General features: G+C 38.9%; 1 protein-coding gene across 8 annotated transcripts in view; it reads left to right on the top strand.

The window, feature by feature from the left end:
• Positions 1–21,998, top strand: part of Csgalnact1 (chondroitin sulfate N-acetylgalactosaminyltransferase 1) — a 378,841-nt gene that overhangs the window by 151,681 nt on the left and 205,162 nt on the right. The window lies entirely within an intron of this gene.

The raw sequence follows: 21,998 nt of genomic DNA, 5'->3' as shown, positions 1-21,998 counted from the left end.
ACTGGGGCATATAAAGTTTGCATGTCCAATGGGCCTCTCTTTCCAGTGATGGCCAACTAGGCCATCTTTTGATACATATGCAGCTAGAGTCAAGAGCTCCAGGGTACTGGTTAGTTCATAACGTTGTTGCACTTACATGGTTGCAGATCTCTTTAGCTCCTTGGATACTTTCTCTAGCTCCTCCATTGGGGGCCCTGTGCTCCATTCAATAGCTGACTGTGAGCATCCACTTATGTGTTTGCTAGGTCCCGGACTAGTCTCACAAGAGACAGCTATATCTAGGTCCTTTCAGCCAATGCTTGCTAGTGTATGCCATGGTGTCATCATTTGGAGGCTAATTATGGGATGGATCCCTGGATATGGCAGTCTCTAGATGGTCCATCCTTTTGTCTCAGCTCCAAACTTTGTCTCTGTAACTCCTTCCATGGGTGATTGTTTCCAATTCTAAGAAGGGGCAAAGTGTAAAGAGAAAAGATTTACTTTGGCTCATGCTTTGGGAGCCTTCAGTCCATGATTGGTTGACCCCTTTCTTGGGTTTGTGATGAAGCATCACATCCCAAGAGGAGCACCTTGCAGAGCAACATGACCAAGAGCAAAGGAGAACAAGGTGGGAAGGGTCACACAACTGTGACCTCATCAGTGCCACAATGTCAGTATCAAAGGCTCAATGGCCTCCTCACCCTGGAGGCATCCGCTACCGAAGCAGAAGCAGTACTGCTCTCCAAGGTTTACAAGTGACACTGCTGAGAAGGCAAAGGATTGCTTGCCCAAAGTATCAAAGGCCAAACTCATCTTTGAGAGAAAATTCATGTGGCACCAGGACTGCCACATTGTACTTACTGTCTCTGTCAAGGTCTTATTCTGTTTCTCTTGTGTCTTGTTTAAACTCATTTGCCTCTGCTTCAGTTTTTAGTATCAATATTTTAATGGTTTTATTTAAAACTCAGTCTGAAGTCAGGGCCATTTTTTTACTATGCTATGAATGTGGTATTTTTTTTAAATAAATAAATAAACAATGTTGAAGAGGATCCTTGGACTTCTCTCAGCCCATGTGACCATGTCCACCACACAAACTCTAGATTCTTCATCTTATCCCTTGCCTAAATCTTGGACTTCTCAGGTCAGCTTCGCCACGCTTAATTGGTTCCATATTAACTGGCTATGTTCCCTTTAAGATGTAGTTCCTTCTCTGTATGTTCATTTTCTAACCTCTATGTCTCCACAGTTGTCTACAACTCTAGTCCAGTCACACTGATCCACTTACAGGTCCTAGGCTTCACCCATCATGATTTCTTAGGTCTCTGTTTTTCCCATGAGCTCCCTACCTACAGCCCTCATTTCCCACCTCCCCTTTCTTCCCTCATCTGTACTTATACCTGTCTGCCCTGACTACTTTAGAGCTGAGTCAACCTAATCAAGTTCAATACCCTTCCCATAGCCATGCCTATTCAAGGATCATGGCCTTCTACATTGAACATTGTAGGGCAAGTGGTGTTCTCTTTTTCTTTATTTTCAGTAGTGGAGAGGGGAGTGACTCAACAAGCTGTGCTAGAAAGGTGATGTGTTGGAGACACCCAGTACATTTCTGTGGGATGAATAAGAGATGAGGATTGCCTGTTCAATCACTGCATCCACCTTGAAAAATTATTTGTTCTTCCTTAGGGGCCAGGAATTCTGTGGAAGAAAATAGATGGCAGTGATAATTACATTATGAAATGCAGTAGGAGGGAGAAATGTTGAGAGTAATTACAGGTACAGCTGTGCTAGGAGACAGGACCTGCTGAGAACTCCAGTATGCCAGACCTCTGGACCATGCCTTCCAAGAGAGTGGGAAATTAGATGTCAGCATCATCCAAGTTCTTTAAGGTCTGTGTACCTACCAGAGTTCACACTCATCTGTATCATCACTCTTAACGACGTATTTGATTTTATTTCTGAGACACAGAAGCTTCTGAAAAATACAATTATTTTCTGTTCATAATAATCTGTATTAATCTCATTTTAAGAATATAGGTTTAAAATGATTTTAAGATTCTCTTTGGAGTCATGTGCTTCCTCCCAGAAATTAAATAGACAACTTGTTAACTTAAGGCAATGCAACTTTATTTGAAGATACTTTAGCACATGAAAATATGTAAGTCAAAATAAATGCAAGATAACTCAGCAAAGGTACTTCAGGAAGACATTCCCAGGAGGCTGCATTTGTTTGAAATATCTCTGGGGTTTTTTATTCAGACTTCTCTTGAAGCATATAGCATAGACTTTTCACTACTGTTGGCAAATTGATGTCTCTGTAACAGAGATCTGTGAAAAAAAGTGAATATCAAAACTATATTATTATCCTGATAACTTATTTAATGTAGTTGTTCTATTTGTGAGAGAAATTTAAATTTCTTTGGAGAACAGAGAGACTATTTTTAAAAAATTCACATGTGTTCTATGTTTACATCTTTAACCCTCCTTCTCATCTCTCCAACCTCTTCTGAGCTTGGCATCAAATTCATGAATTTATTTATTGTTGTTTCATACACACACACACACACACACACACACACACACACACACACATGTATATGTATATATACATATATATACGTGTGTGTATATATATATGAATCAAACATATATGAATACAAATTCCATGTATATGTATATATGTGTATGTATATATATGTATGTGTATATATATGTGTATATGTATATATATATATATATATATATATATATAACAACCTACAGAGTTAATTAGTTAATTTAGTGTATATGATTTCAGAGCTGCAAGAAGCTGGACTCCAGAAATTCAAATAACCCCATTAAAAATGGGGTTCAGAGCAAAACAAAGAATTCTCAACTGAGGAATACCGAATGGCTGAGAAGCACCTGAAAAAATGTTCAGCATCCTTAATCATCAGGGAAATGCAAATCCAAACAACCCTGAGATTCCACCTCACATCAGTCAGAATGGCTAAGATAAAAAATTCAGGTGACAGCAGATGCTGGCGAGAATGTAGAGAAAGAGGAACACTCCGCCACTGCTGGTGGGATTGCAAGCTTGTACAACCACTCTTGAAGTCAGTCTGGTGGTTCCTCAGAAAATTGGACATAATACTACTGGACGATCCAGCAATACCTCTCCTGGGCATATACCCAGAAGTTCCAACTGGTAATAAGAGCACATGCTCCACTATGTTCATAGCAGCCTTATTTATAATAGCCAGAAGCTGGAAAGAACCCGGATGTCCCTCAACAGAAGAATGGATACAGAAAATGTGGTACATTTACACAATGGAGTACTACTCAGCTATTAAAAACAATGGATTTATGAAATTCTTGGACAATAAGTGGTTATTATCCAAGAAACATAGAACAACCAAGATACAATCTGCAAAACACAGAAAATCAAGAAGAGGGAAGACCAATGCATGGATACTTCATTCCTCCTTAGAATAGGGAACAAAATACCCATGAAAGGAGTTACAGAGACAAAGTTTGGAGCTAAGAGGAAAGGATGGACTCTCCAGAGACTACCCCATCTGGGGATCCATCCCATAATCAGCACCAAACCCAGACACTATTGCATATGCCAGAAAGATTTTGCTGAAGGGACCCTGTTATAGCTGTCTCGTATGAGGCCATGCCAGTGCCTGGCAAATACAGAAGTGGATGCTCACAGTCAGCTATAAGATGGATCACAGGGCCCCCAATGGAGAAGCTAGAGAAACCCAAGGAGCTGAATGGGTCTGCAACCCTATAGGTGGAACAACAATATGAACTAACCAGTACCCCCAGAGCTCGTGTCTCTAGCTGCATATGTATCAGAAGATGGCCTAGTCGGCCATCACTGGGAAGAGAGGCCCCTTGGTGTTGCAAACTTTATGCCACAGTACAGGGGAATGCCAGGGCCAAGAAGTAGGAGTGGGTGGGTAGGGGAGCAGGGTGGAGGGAGGGTAGAGGGAACTTTTGGGGTAGCATTGGAAATGTATATAAAGAAAATATCTAATAAAAAATAAATAAATGATTTCAGAGCTGACCACTTGGTATTGGATAATCACTTAGGAGCTTATCCCTAATGAACACAACATTTTCCCCGTCTCTGGAGTTGTTAATTGCCTGTAGTCTTCATCTGCAGGAAAGCCTAGTGACATTTCCCCCTTACATGTTGGCATATCGACTGCTGTTGTCATTGGTCAGATCTTGTTTAGGCTACCATGTTGTTGAAGTGAACAGCTTTCCTGTTGTTTCTAGAATATATATATATACAGATATAGATATAGATTATATATATATAAATAAAATAGCCATATGTGTGGCTATCTTCTATAGTGGTAAGAAGATTTCAGACTATATTCTCCAGGTTCTCTGGTTCTTACAATCTTTCTCCTCTCTCTTATAAAATGTCCCCAGAGCCTTAGGTGCAGGAGTTGTGTTGTAATGTATCAACTGGGTTACCATGATCTACTGCTTTCTGCATTTTTGATAAATTATAACTTTCTGTAATGGAGAAGCTTTAGTAGAAAATTATTATATTTATTATTATTATATAATATATTATAATACATTATATATTATTTTGAAGTGGAAACTTCTAGTTCCTTTGGAAAGTTAGTTATGTCAAATGATGTTTTCCTGAAGCAGACACAGGATGCTTTGATATAGCAGATACTTGAAGGACACTTGATGAATAAGTAGAAATATGACTCCATAGACAGTGGGAGATGAGCACTGTACATTGGTTTGGCTTGCTTCACCTTGCTATTGCTATTCTTTACTAAGGACATGCATGTATTGGTTCTCATTACAAAGTGTTAATCTCTACTAGTGGTGATGACAGAGAGAAACTCGCTCAAGAACTGCTTGTGAGGCTCTTGCAGTAGCTTGCCACTTCTGTGGCTTGCCTCAGGCCAGTTGGTGTTCATGCCTGGTGTCTACCTGCCTAGAGGACTGGTCTGCAGTTGCTGAGTTGTATTTAGTGTTTGCTATGGAACTGAACTGCTGCTAAATAAGACCAAGCTTCCCCCATATCCTAATACTTTTTCTCTTCCACTACCTCTGCTGGGTTGTGGGCTAGAAGAGAGGTGAACCCCTATTAAAACTGGGTTGTGACCAGGCAGTGGTGTTGCATGCCTTTAATTACAGCATATGGGAGGCAGAGGCAGGCAGATTTCTGAGTTTGAGGCTAGCCTGGTCTACAGGGTGAGCTCTAGGACAGCCAGAACTATACAGAGAAACCCTATCTCATAAAAACAAAAACAAACAAACAAAAAACTAGATTGTAAAAAATTTATACCTACATTATATATTATAATATATAAAGTTATATATATTACAAAAATAATAAATTATATACAATATATTTATTACATATATTATATGTACAATTTATATAGAAATAATATAATATAATATATAATACATAATTAATAGATAATAGATAATGCATAACATAATGTATAATATATAATATAATATTAAAGTATAATATAACATATTATAACATACAAATGATATAATATAATAATGCCATTATATAATTATGTTTTAATACATTAATATATGATATATTAAATATATAATGTAATAATATAATATATTAATGTTAATTAAATTATATTATATAATATAAACACACATATATAAACACACACACATATATATACATATATACACACACACACACACACACACACATACATATATAAACACAGTGTGTCTTTTAGGTTGACATTACATATTCTTGGAAGAAAGAAAATCAACTCCAGATCACACGCGCTAAGCGCCTGGAGATGCTGGAAGGCTGAGAACGATCACCTACTGGCTTTTCTGAGATTCTGTGTCAGTTCCTTGGGGTGGATGTGACCCATCTCCATTTCTGAATCCTGTAATCACTTTGGAGAAGTTGTAGTTTCTAAGATTATCTTTAATTTATTTTAGACTTCTGGTGATTCTCTTTTCTCAGTAGAGAAAAGTAGCATAATAAATAACCAGAAATTCTTTAATTTAAAAGAATATTATTTTGAAATGCCCTTTTTCCAGTTTGGGAAAACTTCTTGAATTAAAAGTAAATCAAAATAAATGAACCTCATTGACCTCATTGCATATTACAGTTATAGAACCTGATAATATATATGTGTGTATGTATATATATATGTATATATACATACATACATACATATATATGTATATATATATTTAGTATATTCTATATTAGTGAAAAGATTTCAGGCAAGACCCAGTATTGTGAATGCATAGTGTGAAATACTTTATGTAAAAATGGAACCACACAAAACATAAAACCTCCCTTTGCAGTTAAGGAAAGAGAATATCTCATATCATGTGCATATTGCACTAAGATGAAATTCTATTTTATGTGCCTATGCATTAACCTTTTTAGCTTAAAATCATGTCATGAATACATTACCATTTCATCACATATTTTATTATGTTTGAGTATTTGATTAGTTCTTTGAGAATTCCATACAATGTGTTTTAATTATGCTCACCCTCTCACCAGACAACTCTTCCAAGATCCAACCCCCTTTTCTCCTCTCCTAACTTTGTGTCCCCATTCCATCAAGATCAAGTTGTGCCACCGAAATATTTTTGGATGTGTGGCCTTCTTCTGGAGCATAACTTAGTAGGGCATAACTCTTAGGGAATACTGACTTTCCCTCTCCCGGAGGCTAACAATTTTCCACAACTCCTTGGTTAGAGATGAGACTTTGCTCTCAACTCCCCTTGCCTTGCTGGGCTTTGGTCTAGCTGAAGCTCCTACAGCTATCGTATGTGCTTTTGTAACCACAGAGTTCATATAAGCAGCTTCCGTGCTGTTCCTGTGTTGTCACGTACCTCTTCCATCCCTTTCCCCACAACGACCCCCCAGCCTTGGGATGAGGGTGTGGTCTCTGCACCTTGACTCGTTTTGGGTCTTTCTATTCTTCACTGTCTACTGCAAAGCTTCCCTGATGCTTTGATTAAGAGATGCTTTACTTTATGGGTACAACAATAACTCATTGCTTTAACCCTATGTCCATTTAGTTTTCAGTAGTTGTGTTTTATGCCATCATGTATATCCACAAGGTATGGACGGGTTCCCTGTTGTCTTTACAGCAAACAGTATGACTACACCCTTAGTGCTAAAGTTATCATTAAAATAAATTGTCCACTTGTGTTGGTAAGAATGAGGAGTGTATCTGGGTGGAGTTGGGGAAGGGTGGTGAATATCATTACAAAGCAATGTATAAAATTCATAAAGGATTAATGAAAATATTATAAAAAGGAAAAAAAAAACATATTATCTGGGCCTGGGTTGTGTAGCTCAGTGACAGGATAGTTGTGTAGCATTTGTAGGGCTCTGAGTTCAACCCCCAGCATCAACCTCCAAAATCAATCAATCAATCAATCAATAACAAATTACAAAATTTACTATTTATAATAAAGTTAAATAGTAAAATAATTTAAAATAAAAATAAATAAATAAACATTTTTAGGTTTCACATAAAAATGCACTGGCTAATTTAAGACAAACTATTTTATTAAAAATAAAAGTTTTACTTTTAGCAAAGTTGACATTTCTCATGCATTCTTCATCCTATTCTTCTCTCTCAAATTCTGCTCCATTCAAAATAAATATTACCAACCAAATATTCTTCTGGCCATTCCTCTTTTTCTAGATATAGTTTCTTCTCCCTTTTCCTTATGTTTTCTAGTCATGTGGCTGTAGGCTTCTCTTATAAACAATATAAAGCTACACACTGAGAAGTTCTGTCTTTGACAAGGGCGTTAACCTGTGCACACTTATCATTAAGACAGATAGCTTTGTTCCTTTTTTTTTACATATTTTCCTCAATTACATTTCCAATGCTATCCCGAAAGTCCCCCCCCTCCCCCCCCCACTCTCCTACCCACCCACTCCCATTTTTTGGCCCTGGCATTCCCCTGTACTGGGGCATATAAAGTTTGCTTGACCAATGGGCCTCTCTTTCCAGTGATGGCCTACTAGGCCATCTTTTGATACATATGCAGCTAGAGTCAAGAGCTCTGGGGTACTGGTTAGTTTATAATGTTGTTCCACCTATAGGGTTGCAGATCTCTTTAGCTCCTTGGATACTTTCTCTAGCTCCTCCATTGGGGGCCCTGTGATCCATCCAATAGTTGACTGTGAGCATCCACTTCTGTGTTTGCTAGGCCACGGACTAGTCTCACAAGGGACAGCTATATCACGGTCCTTGCAACAAAGGCTTGCTAGTGTATGCAATGGTGTCATTGTTTGGAGGCTAATTATGGGATGGATCCCTGGATATGGCAGTCTCTAGATGGTCCATCCTTTTGTCTCAGCTCCAAACTTTGTCTCTGTAACTCCTTCCATGGGTGATTGTTTCCAATTCTAAGAAGCAGCAAAGTGTCCACACTGGTCTTCGTTCTTCTTCAGTTTCATGTGTTTTGCATCTTGTACCTTATATCTCGCTATACTAAGTTTCTGGGCTAATATTCACTTATCAGTGAGTACATTTCATTTGAGTTCTTTTGTGATTGGATTACCTCACTCAGGATGATGCCCTCCAGGTCCAACCATTTGCCTAGGAATTTCATAAATTCATTCTTTTCAATAGCTGAGTAGTACTCCATTGTGTAAATGTACCACATTTTTTATATCCATTCCTCTGTTGAGGGGCATCTGGGTTCTTTCCAGCTTCTGGCTATTATAAATAAGGCTGCTATGAACATAGTGGAGCATGTGTCCTTCTTACCGGTTGGGATATCTTCTGGATATATGCCCAGGAGAGGTATTGCGGGATCCTCCGGTAGTACTATGTCCAATTTTCTGAGGAACCGCCAGACTGATTTCCAGAGTGGTTGTACAAGCTTGCAATCCCACCAACAATGGAGGAGTGTTCCTCTTTCTCCACATCCTAGCCAGCATCTGCTGTCACCTGAATTTTTGATCTTAGCCATTCTGATTGGTGTGAGATGGAATCTCAGGGTTGTTTTGATTTGCATTTCTCTGATGATTAAGGATGTTGAACATTTTTTAAGGTGTTTCTCAGCCTTTTGATATTCCTCGGTTGAGAATTCTTTGCTCAGCTCTGAGCCCCATCTTTTAAGGGGGTTATTTGATTTTCTAGAGTCCACCTTCTTGAGTTCTTTATATATATTGGATATTAGTCCCTATCTGATTTAAGATAGGTAAAGATCCTTTCCCAATCTGTTGGTGGTCTTTTTGTCTTATTGACGGTGTCTTTTGCCTTGCAGAAGCTTTGCAGATTCATGAGGTCCCATTTGTCAATCCTCGATCTTACAGCACAAGCCATTGCTGTTCTATTCAGGAATTTTTTCCCTGTGCCCATATCTTCGAGACTTTTCCCCACTTTCTCCTCTATAAGTTTCAGTGTCTCTGGTTTTATTTGAAGTTCCTTGATCCACTTAGATTTGACCTTAGTAAAAGGAGGGAGGAATGGGTCGATTCAAATTCTTCTATATGATAACAACCAGTTGTGCCAGCACCATTTGTTGAAAATGCTGTCTTTCTTCCACTGGATGGTTTTAGCTCCCTTGTGGAAGATCAAGTGGCCATAGGTGTGTGCGTTCATTTCTGGGTCTTCAATACTATTCCATTGGTCTACTTGTCTGTCACTATACCAGTACCATGCAGTTTTTATAACAATTGCTGTGTAGTACACCTTTAGGTCAGGCATGGTGGATTCCACCAGAGGTACTTTTATCCTTGAGAGGAGCTTTTGCTATTTTAGGTTTTTTGTTATTCCAGATGAATTTGCAGATTGCTCTTTCTAATTCGTTGAAGAATTGAGTTGGAATTTTGATGGGGATTGCATTGAATCTGTAGATTGCTTTTGGCAAGATAGCCATTTTTACAATGTTGATCCTGCCAATCCATGAGCATGGGAGATCTTTCCATCTTCTGAGATCTTCTTTAATTTCTTTCTTCAGGGACTTGAAGTTTGTATCATACAGATCTTTCACTTCCTTAGTTAGAGTCACGCCAAGATATTTTATACTATTTGTGACTATTGAGAAGGGTGTTGTTTCCCTAATTTCTCTCTCAGCCTGTTTATTCTTTGCATAGAGAAAGGCCATTGACTTGTTTGAGTTTATTTTATATCCAGCTAATTCACCGAAGCTGTTTATCAGGTTTAGGAGTTCTCTGGTAGAATTTTTAGGGTCACTTATATATACTATCATATCATCTGCAAAAAGTGATATTTTGACTTCCTTTTTTCCAATTTGTATCCCCTTGATCTCCTTTTGTCGTCGAATTGCTCTGGCTGATACTTCAAGTACTATGTTGAAAAGGTAGGGAGAAAGTGGGCAGCCTTGTCTAGTCCCTGATTTTAGTGGGATTGCTTCAAGCTTCTCACCATTTACTTTGATGTTGGCTACTGGTTTGCTGTAGATTGCTTTTATCATGTTTAGGTATGGGCCTTGAATTCCTGATCTTTCCAAAACTTTTATCATGAAAGGGTGTTGAATCTTGTCAAATGCTTTTTCTGCATCTAACGAGATGATCATGTGGTTTTTGTCTTTGAGTTTGTTTATATAATGGATTACATTGATGGATTTTCGTATATTAAACCATCCCTGCATTCCTGGAATAAAACCTACTTGGTCAGGATGGGTGATTGCTTTAATATGTTCTTGGATTCGGTTAGCAAGAATTTTATTGAGGATTTTTGCATCGATATTCATAAGAGAAATTGGTCTGAAGTTCTCTATCTTTGTTGAGTCTTTCTGTGGTTTAGGTATCAGAGTAATAGTGGCTTCATAAAATGAGTTGGGTAGAGTACCTTCTACTTCTATTTTGTGAAATAGTTTGTACAGAACTGGAATTAGATCTTTGAAGGTCTGATAGAACTCTGCACTAAACCCGTCTGGTCCTGGGCTTTTTTTGGCTGGGAGACTATTAATAACTGCTTCTATTTCTTTAGGTGATATGGGACTGTTTAGATGGTCCACTTGATCCTGACTCAACTTTGGTACCTGGTATCTGTCCAGAAATTTGTCCATTTTGTCCAGGTTTTCCAGTTTTGTTGAGTATAACCTTTTGTAGAAGGATCTGATGGTGTTTTGGATTTCTTCAGGATCTGTTGTTATGTCTCCCTTTTCATTTCTGATTTTGTTAATTAGGATTTTGTCCCTGTGCCCTTTAGTGAGTCTAGCTAAGGGTTTATCTATCTTGTTGATTTTCTCAAAGAACCAACTCCTCGTTTGGTTAATTCTTTGGATAGTTCTTCTTGTTTCCACTTGGTTGATTTCACCCCTGAGTTTGATTATTTCCTGCCGTCTACTCCTCTTGGGTGAATTTGCTTCCTTTTTTTCTAGAGCTTTTAGATGTGTTGTCAAGCTGCTAGTATGTGCTGTCTCCCGTTTCTTCTTGGAGGCACTCAGAGCTATGAGTTTCCCTCTTAGAAATGCTTTCATTGTGTCCCATAGCTTTGGGTACGTTGTGGCTTCATTTTCATTAAACTCTAAAAAGTCTTTAATTTCTTTCTTTATTCCTTCCTTGACCAAGGTATCATTGAGAAGAGTGTTGTTCAGTTTCCACGTGTATGTTGGCTTTTTATTATTTATGTTGTTATTGAAGATCAGCCTTAGGCCATGGTGGTCTGATAGGATACATGGGAAAATTTCAATATTTTTGTATCTGTTGAGGCCTGTTTTGTGACCAATTATATGGTCAATTTTGGAGAAGGTCCCGTGAGGTGCTGAGAAGAAGGTATATCCTTTTGTTTTAGGATAAAATGTTCTGTAGATATCTGTCAGGTCCATTTGTTTCATAACTTCTGTTAGTTTCACTGTGTCCCTGTTTAGTTTCTGTTTCCACGATCTGTCCATTGATGAAAGTGGTGTGTTGAAGTCTCCCACTATTATTGTGTGAGGTGCAACGTGTGCTTTGAGCTTTACTAAAGTGTCTTTAATGAATGTGGCTGCCCTTGCATTTGGAGCGTAGATATTCAGAATTGAGAGTTCCTCTTGGAGGATTTTACCTTTGATGAGTATGAAGTGTCCCTCCTTGTCTTTTTTGATAACTTTGGGTTGGAAGTCGATTTTATCCGATATTAGAATGGCTACTCCAGCTTGTTTCTTCAGACCATTTGCTTGGAAAATTGTTTTCCAGCCTTTCACTCTGAGGTAGTGTCTGTCTTTTTCCCTGAGATGGGTTTCCTGTAAGCAGCAGAATGTTGGGTCCTGTTTGTGTACCCAGTTTGTTAGTCTATGTCTTTTTATTGTGGAATTGAGTCCATTAATATTAAGAGATATTAAGGAAAAGTAATTGTGGCTTCCTTTTATTTTTGTTGTTACAGTTGGCATTCTGTTCTTGTGGCTGTCTTCTTTTTGGTTTGTTGAGGGATTACTTTCTTGCTTGTTCTAGGGCGTGATTTCCATCCTTGTATTGTTTCTTTTCTGTTACTATCCTTTGAAGGGCTGGATTCATGGAAAGATAATGTGTGAATTCGGTTTTGTCATGGAATACTTTGGTTTCTCCGTCTATGGTAATTGAGAGTTTGGCCGGGTATAGTAGCCTGAGCTGGCATTTGTGTTCTCTTAGTGTCTGTATAACATCTGTCCAGGCTCTTCTGGCTTTCATAGTCTCTGGTGAAAAGTCTGGTGTAATTCTGATAGGCCTTCCTTTATATGTTACTTGACCTTTCTCCCTTACTGCTTTTAATATTCTATCTTTATTTAGTGCATTTGTTGTTCTGATTATTATGTGTCGGGAGGAATTTCTTTTCTGGTCCAGTCTATTTGGAGTTCTGTAGGCTTCTTGTATGTTCATGGGCATGTCATTCTTTAGGTTTGGGAAGTTTCCTCTATAATTTTGTTGAAGATATTTGCCATCCCTTTAAGTTGAAAATCTTCATTCTCATCAACTCCTATTATCTGTAGGTTTGGTCTTCTCATTGTGTCCTGGATTTTCTGGATGTTTTGAGTTAGGATCTTTTTGCGTTTTGTATTTTCTTTGATTGCTGTGCCGATGTTCTCTATGGAATCTTCTGCACCTGAGATTCTCTCTTCCATCTCTTGTATTTTCTTGCTGATTCTCGCGTCTATGGTTCCAGATTTCTTTCCTAGGGTTTCTATCTCCAGCGTTGTCTTGCTTTGGATTTTCTTTATTGTGTCTACTTCCCTTTTTAGGTCTAGTATGGTTTTGTTCATTTCCATCACCTGTTTGGATGTGTTTTCCTGTTTTTCTATGAGGACTTCTACCTGTTTGGTTGTGTTTTCCTGTTTTTCTTTAAGGACTTGTAACTCTTTAGCAGTGTTCTCCTGTATTTCTTTAAGTGAGTTTATTAAAGTTCTTCTTGATGTCCTCTACCATCATCATGAGATATGCTTTTAAATCCGGGTCTAGCTTTTCGGTTGTGTTGGGGTGCCCAGGACTAGGTGGGGTGGGAGTGCTGCGTTCTGATGATGGTGAGCGGTCTTGATTTCTGTTAGTAGGATTCTTACATTTGCCTTTTGCCATCTTGTATTCTCTGGAGCTAGTTGTTATAGTTGTCTCTGGTTAGAGGTTGTTCCTCAGGTGATTCTGTTAGCCTCTATCAGCAGACCTGGGAGACTAGCTCTATCCTTAGTTTCAGTGGTCAGAGTACTCTCTGCATGCAAGCTCTTCTCTTGCAGGGATGGTGCCCAGATATCTGGTGTTTGAACCTGCCTCCTGGCAGAAGTTGTGTTCCACTCACCAGAGGACTTAGGATCCCGTGGCGGATCCTGTGTGGGTCCTTGTGGGTGTCCTGAGACTCCCCCAGGCCAGGGACCACGGTGCTGCAGTGAGCCGGCCGGAAAGGACTTGAGCCCCGTATCAGGCCGGGTTACCTGCTTCTTTAATTAATGCAGTCTCAGGTCCTGCGCGATTGGATTGGAGCAGGCTCTGTGTTCCACTCACCAGATGTCTTAGGATCCCGTGGCAGATCCTGTGTGGGTCCTTGCGGGAGTCCGCAGACTCCCTTGGGCCAGGGACCACGGTGCTGTAGTGGGCCGCCCGGAAGGGACTTGAGCCGATAGCTTTGTTCTTAAAAACCTTTTTACTTTATATGTTTATTGTTTGCCTCTATTACTTATTGTCTAGATTTTATATATATATATATATATATATATATATATATATATTTGTTAATGTGAAAGGTACACATCTGATGTCCTATGTAATGGTGGTAATTTTATTGTTTTAAAAATTACAAAGGAAGGTGGATATAGTAGTACCTGCCTATAATCCAAATATATGGGAATGGTGACAAAGAGATTAGCATTCCATGGCTAACCTTGGCTACAGTGAATTTGAATACAGCCTAGGCTATATGAGATCCTGTCTTATACACATAAAAATTGGATTGACTCATAGTAGCTCTGGAAGTGAGTTTTAAAAGAGGGGTCAAACAGAACGTCTGTGAGCAATGAAACCTTGTTAGAGTAACTGCTGGTTGTCGCAAGAAGTCTGCTCTAAAGGGCAAAATTTGTTTGATTTAAAAGTGTTGAGATTTTTTAAATGTAAAAAACAGTGCTATAAATTAGGCTTCTTAAACTTTTTCTACTTAGGTCTCCTTTTCACCTAATAAATTTGTACATGACTCTAGGTAAATAGACGTGTAGTATAGGCATGTAAGCCAAATGCAATCATAATGAAATGTGGTTTAAAGCAATTTTTGCTAGACTATATAATTTTTCAAAATGAGATGGAAGTGCTTGTTTGCATTTACATAATAAATTAAGTCTTAGATAGGTATTTGGTACTATGGGACATAGAAATCTTGAACATTTTTCAGCTGACTAATACTTTTAAAATTGGCAGTGCTAAACAATGCATAAACACAAGCAAAAATTGATGGTAGTATAAAATTCGTTTCCAGTCTCAAGCCAAAATTATTTTAGCATTCTTCCATGACCCTTAATTCAGCCACTCCAACAGCTCAGCTGTTTTTATAATCAGACACCTAATACACATGACCTGAAGATATATTAATTTAACTCTTCTATACTGAAAAATAAAAGTAGAAAAATATTAAAAGTCTTTGTTTTCCATAATTAAACCATTATTTTTTCACATTAAAAAAAAAGACTTGGTATCCATAGTAAAAATACTTCAACTCCTAGCATCCTATAGTCTGAAATCTAGCTGAGGGAATTCAGTCAGTATTTGCTGCATGTGTTTGTCTTGAAGAAATCCATTCTACAAAGTACACACTCATGACCTGAGCTCAGAACCGAGACTTCAGTGAGGTCAGGTGATGTCATACTGGCGAGCCATGCCACTAACACCTCAGATTCACCTTGGGGTTGATTTAGAGATAATCTTTGGTCTCTACTCAGAAACCTTTTTACAGTTGACAACTTTGTGACTCCTAAATCAGTGTCACTGCCTCATGTTGGTTTAGTGGTGTATAGTAAGGTCAGCTTAAAATCACACGGCTCCACCAATTAACTCTTTGCACCCACAATTAATGCTGAACACATAAAATTATCTTTACACCATGGTCACATTCTCAGTGAAGGTTAATCGCTGCTTTAATGTAGAAAAGGTAGGATCTACTTTCTGATGTTTTGTTCATAATAATATCATGTTTGCTAAATAAGTTCATAAAGGAATGTGAATGCATAAATCACATGTTTAGAGATAAAATGGTGTTTATGAAAATGATGTGTAGAGCACAGAATAAGGTTTCTGTATAGGTAGAGGACAGAGCAGAGATCATGTTCCTTGTGGTTGACTTGGAGCAAACCTTGAGACATTGGTGGAACATATTGGCCTCTGTTTACCTCAAGACTCTAAAGTAATAACAATGATTATGAAAGCCCTGGCTAGTCCTCTGTCTCTGTTTTGTACCTAGAAGTCTTTAGCACTGAGTATGCTATCACATGCAGAATGGATAATAGCCAGTGAAAGGCCGGCAAGGCCAGCCGATATGGTGGCTTTTCATTGACTCATTAAACCTTCAATGAATCTTTTTACTCCTTGGACTCAGTTTCTCAGCTCAGAGTTTAAGAGTTTGGGACATATGTATCACTTATTATGTCACTCCTAGTTTTAGTCTTCTGTGATCAAAAAATTTATTGGGTATGTACTAGAAGAGTTTTGGGGCTAATCCTCATATAAAACAAGAAACACAAATGCAATACAATGTACAATATATTATTTTATTTTAAATCGTGTGTGTGTTTGTGTGTATGAGTGTGTGTTTGTGTGTGTGTGTGTGTGCAGGTGAGGGCAGGTGTCCTTCAAGGCCAGACTCATCAGCTTACCCTTAAGCTATAGTTACAGGCAGTACGAGACCACTCTTTTGAATTCACCCCATAGCTAATAAGACCTAGAAATCTCAGTGTTAAAGAGGCTTTGTAGGTTTATATTTTATTGATGATATTGCAAATTGCTAGCATCATTGTTTTTGAGGAGGTACCTGGTGATTTGTAATAAGCCACAGAGATGATTATGTTTTTTAAACTGTTAATTCTATGTTTTAGTTTGTAGCCTAAGGAAATAGCTCTCAACAAAAAACACAAGATTTATTTACTTAAAAATGCTTGACTGGGTCATAATAAAGCCCAGAAACAACTATCTGGAAGATGGCTAATTAAACAGTCTTTTAGCAACACGTTGGGCTGTTGCTCCATTGGAAATGACAGATATATGGTCTAAGTAGATATGTAGAGAAGTCAAGCAAAAAATTAGAAAATAGTGTGCCCATGGTGAAGGCTGAACACATAAAACAGTAATGTTCACACTGTGATAAAGGTTGGCAGTCAATTGTAAATCGCTGCTCTAATATAGCAAAGGTGGAATCCACATTGTGATGTTTAGTTCATAATAGTATCATGATTGCTAAATTAGTCCATCAAGGACTGCAAACACATAAATTGTGTGTCCAGAAGAAACAGTGTTTGTGAAACTGGTGTGTGAAGCACAGAATAAGTTGTCTGTAGAGGTAGAGGATAAAAGAGAGGTTATGTTCCTTGTGATTTTTTGAGTTGACGCAAGCCATGTTTCATGAAAGTAGTTACCACACAGAAGTAATGCTTTTTCCAAGAATAATTTTCATTTGGCTAAAATCCCAAAATAGTGGAATGAAAATTCATGAGAGAAGTTGTTCTCAGAGACAGCAACTCTCAGTCAGCTGCTGTAATTCTGCACCTCACCCTTTCTTTCCTTCTTTCCCCCTTTTCATGATAAAAGGGAAGGCTTTCTACATGCTGAGATGGTTTAATAATCTTTTTATTTAGCTGCCACCTGTCTGTCTGTCTGTCTGTCTGTCTGTCTGTCTGTCTGTCTGTCCCTCCCTCTCACTAGCCTGCAGACACACACACACAGCTTTTCCAAAGGGAGTCAGAAAAATCCATCCACTTAAAAAGAGAAAATGATGCATTTTTCAATGCAAAGAGAGAACAGACATGTTAGAGGTCCAACAGTCCTGTAACTGCACAGTAACTGGTCCACCGCCCAAATACCAGCACTCCTTTCTGATGTAGGGAGCATGGATGCGCTGCTGGCAGCAAAGTTAGGGAATTTGGGGGTGGGAGATTGGGAGTGGGGATGGGTTGAGATCTCATTCCTCTTTTTCTCTACCAGGAGGTTCGAATCAACACTTGAGTGATTTTAAAATGAAAAGTACTGATAGAGTACCAGGATAACATAGCAGTCCCTGGGTGGGTAACCCTCTTCCTTTTGGGGTGTTCATTGTGAACAGACCACTGTTGACAATTCATAAGGAACCTTGTGATATATGGGAGGGTTCTTTTGTGGAAACGAGAAAGCTTTGTATTTGATATGTATCCTTATCCTAGACAAACTTACCCTAGACAATTCTGGCTAACTTATGTAACAAATGTAGGAAGGATTCTCTGGAGGAGGACTTGAAGGAGTCATGAACCAAGGTCCAAAACTTTAGTTTTGCTAAAGATAAAACAGATCCAAGGATGAAACTGGCTTGCCCACAATTACAACCACTGGGTAGGATGCAGCCAAAAGCATTTCTGAGTGTTTCTGCCCATTCTTTTGCTCCCATACCTTCCTGCAGTACCCCATTCTTTCAACAACGGCTCCACTCCTGGCCTCTTCGGTAACCACAAGAATGATGAACTTCCACCTTTAAAGTATAGCGCATGGCTATTTAATACACAAGAAGACTCTTAAAGCCATGAGAGGCTTGAGTCAGCGAGTCATAAAACACAGTGCCACTCCAGGATCCCATGTTTGCTTTCTGCGTTTGTCTACTGAAGGCAGAAGTTTAATTTTAGCATCCAACTGTGGTGTCATACTACCTGGAATGGCATCTGACCCTGAGCATGTTATTTGAACTCTCTGAACTCCAGAGTCCTTACCTGTACCTCAGAGCTTTGTATCTGCCTCTACTTTCTAGATTTGTTAGTTGAAATTATTTGAAATAATCTTATCAAAGGCACTCACTATAAATTCTATTGTTTTACTCTCCTGGGGGCAGTTAGAATGATTCAGGCCAAATATTAAGAAAATTAGTAGTGCGTTTTAAAAATTTTATTACCTTCATGTATTATTGGAGAGAACAGGAGACCACACATTATAGTGCATGAATGGAGGTCAGAGGACAAACTGCAGAGGGATAGTTCTTTCCTTTTAGCAAATGGGTCTGAAGATCAAACTCCAATCATTAAATTTTGTAGGAAAAACTTTTACCTATTGAGCCATTTTAACAACCTAATGCTCTGTACATTTTGTGGGGCCAAAGTATTATTTAAGCACAATCAGTAATGCTTTCAAAATACGTTTTTGGGGTTCCCCTGTTTTGCCTCTTTTTAATTGGACCTAGCAAAGACTGAAAGCATATTTTAATGGTTTAAAAAATTATTGATTAAACATCCATGGTCCCTATCCTTCTGTATATTATTATTGGTATCTTCTATACATAGCAAGAAGTATACAGAACTTATAGATTCCCTGGGGCAATACTCATTTGCATTTTCTGTGCAGTTTTGTTAAATGATGCATATGTACAAGCAATATTACTGTTTATTTATTTGAAACTTGAGATAATATTTTTCCTGCATCTCTGCTGTAAACACCATGATCTTTCTGTTAATCCTTCCACCAGCTCAATCCAGTAGATTAATTGAATAAGGTCTATTATATAAACATTTATACAGCATTTATATCTTCATGATGAAATATTTTGTAATGTCACAGTCCGTTTCTGAAAATTTAGATGGCATGTTCTCAGTTCTCTTGTAGTGGGAGCATGACAAGAAATAAACAGATCCAGCAGACCTGGTGCATTTTTAGATTAATCACAGTTCATCAGGATGCTGCAGTGACTTTTTTTTTTTCTTGACTATCATCATGGACATGCTCACATCTGGGAAGATGACAAAAATTGCCACTGAGAATAAAAACGTCTGTTCAGCTTTGATGAAAGGTTGAAATTCTTCATCTAGCTGTGTCATTGGTCCTGTGAATAGAGTAGAGCAAGCTTTGGTGCCCACAGTAGAGTCTTGGTAGTATGTAGCCAGAGGGAATTGTAAAGAAGGCAGAGAATCCAAACTTTGTCTGTTCTTCCTCACACTCATGCTCTGGGCACTTGTCCTGAGTAGTCACCCCTGAGAAAGTTGGGGCTGTGCAACTGCAGAGTAGAGGCATAGGAGATGCCTGTGACGACCTGAGAGATGCGATAAGGATTCTAGTAGCAGATAGATTCTATGTGCAGTCACAAGAAGCAAGTATGTTTTCTGTTCTGAAAGAGATTTGAAGATGGTTCATCTGATCTACGTCATAGTTTACAAGTGACTTAGTGTCGTATGAAGACACAATGGCAAAGCTGAAAGTGTGCTTCAACTTCTAATATTTGTTGTGTAGTTTTATAATTTGATTTGTATGTATGCATATTTGGATATCCATGGAAGGCAGAGGTCAATGTTGGGTGGGGTCTTTCTCAATACTTTATCTTACTTTATGACTGTCTCCTGAGAGGCTCTTATTGGACTGAGCATGGGGTCCCCGATGAAGGAGTTGGAGAAGGGACTGAAGGAGCTGAGGGAGTTTGCAGTTCCATGTGGGGGTGGGGGTGCAACAGTGTCAACTGGCCAGATCCCCCACCCCTTCAGCTCCCAGGGACTGGGCCACCAACCAAAGAATACACATGGAGGGACCCAGGACTCTGGTCGCATATGTGGTAGAGGATGGCTTTGTTGGACATCAGTGGGAGGAGCGGCCCTTGGGCCTGAGGGCTTTCAATGCCCCATTGTAGGGGAATGCCAGGGCTAGAAGGCAAGAGTAGATGGGTGGGTGGGGGAGCACCCTCACAGAGGCAAGGGGAGGGGGATGGGATGGGAGTTTCCGGAGGGGAGACCTGGAAAGGGGATAACATTTGAAATGTAGATAAAGAAAATAGCCAATAAAAGAAAAAAAGTTTTTTTTTTTTAAATAGTGTTTCTTATGAAACCTGGAGCCAGCAAGCTACAAGGCTTGTCCTGTCTTTGTCTCTCCAGTGCTGAGATTACCTAGTTTGTGTGTGTGTGCTGAGGGTCTGCGTTAGTCCTCATGCTCATGTGGTAAGTAATTTGTCAACTGAGCAATCTCTGAAGCCGAGGTCTGATAGACTTTGACCATAGTGCCATGCCCCATCTCCATTGTGCCCACTGCTATATTGGTGATCTACCTTTGTGCATTGTGTAGTGTGGTTTGGGGGCCATCTCTGTTGCCTGGGTTATTGAATGTTGGATGAGCTGTTGTTGATCTTTGAGTCTTCCTTGGGATGACTTGTCTTTGTGAAGTGGGGAAACCAGTCCTGAGAGGTGTTTTTGACTAATGTGGACACATGCATTAGGACTTTCTCCTCTGTATCAGTGAATATGAATCAATCTTTATACTAAGAAAGTCTAGAACCTCAAGTGTTGAAGAGCTTGGACTCTTTTCAAGCCCCCAACTTGTAATCATAACATTTTCACACATCCCTCTTTTTCTTTCAGCTTCTTCCACTGTGACTAATTTTAGACAAGAATTTTCAGCTGGGCTGGAGATCAACAGTCAAGGATCAGACTCTCTCACTGAGAACCAGTGATGTGGTCCCAACCCTTTATTTTACAGACCTTGAACTAGACACCCATAGGACTTGCCTAAAGTCTTAGTCACCTAGATGACAGGGCAGATTTCTTGTTCTGGATTAGATTAAATGTTGCAGATTCCCCCACTGCACTGTTCACACCTCCTTCACATCTTGGATGCTATTAAATTGAGCAGGGCCAGTCCAGAACCGGTAGTGTGTCTAGTTCAATGAGTGGTTAGTTAGTGTGGATATAGCTACAGTGTTACAGACTGCCTCCTTGGAAAGAGCTCTCTTTAGGAGGAACATTTGCTTGTGTTCATCTTTGAGAGACAGCAAACAGAAAGACTTATATTTCCTTAAAAAAAAAACAACTAGGTATAGCTCTGACTTTACTGTCAATTAGCATCTCTGTATTTATGCACCCACTCCCCAAAAACCCCATAATTTGTTTCTAATTGCCATGTAATCTGAAATATTTTGATTTTCCTACACCTTAGTGTTTTCTCATAAAGATAGTTCACATTTTATTATTTCTTTTTAAGATTTACTTATTTTATATGGTGTGAATGAGTGTTTTGCTTGCATGTGCACTTGTGTACCATGTGTATGCCTGGTGCCTGCAGAGGCCAAGAGAGGGTTTCAGATTCCCTGGACTGGATTCATGACTGGCTGTGACTTACCAGATAGGTCCTGGGAACTGAACACAGGTCTTCTTCAAGGGCAACAAGGCACTCTTAACTGCTGAGCCATTTATCTGGTCCTTCACCCTGTGTATTAAAGGAACAGCAGGTGATTAAACAGTTTAATTGGGTTACACAAGATTATCTCCGTTGATCAAAGTGAGAAACTGCAATGCAGGAATTGAGTGTGGCCTACTCTCATGGAAGAATTATGAAGAAGATATTTTCTCAATGTGTATCTGTGTCTTCTGAATGAGGGACACAACGTTCATCCTGTTTTTCATTTCACAGAATAGCAAAG

The sequence above is a fragment of the Mus musculus genome, chromosome 8, assembly GCF_000001635.26.
Source record: "Mus musculus strain C57BL/6J chromosome 8, GRCm38.p6 C57BL/6J".
NCBI classification, from domain to species: Eukaryota; Metazoa; Chordata; class Mammalia; order Rodentia; family Muridae; genus Mus; species Mus musculus.
The sequence above is the reverse complement of the archived record's forward strand: the minus strand, read 5'-3'. Positions and strand labels throughout refer to the sequence as shown.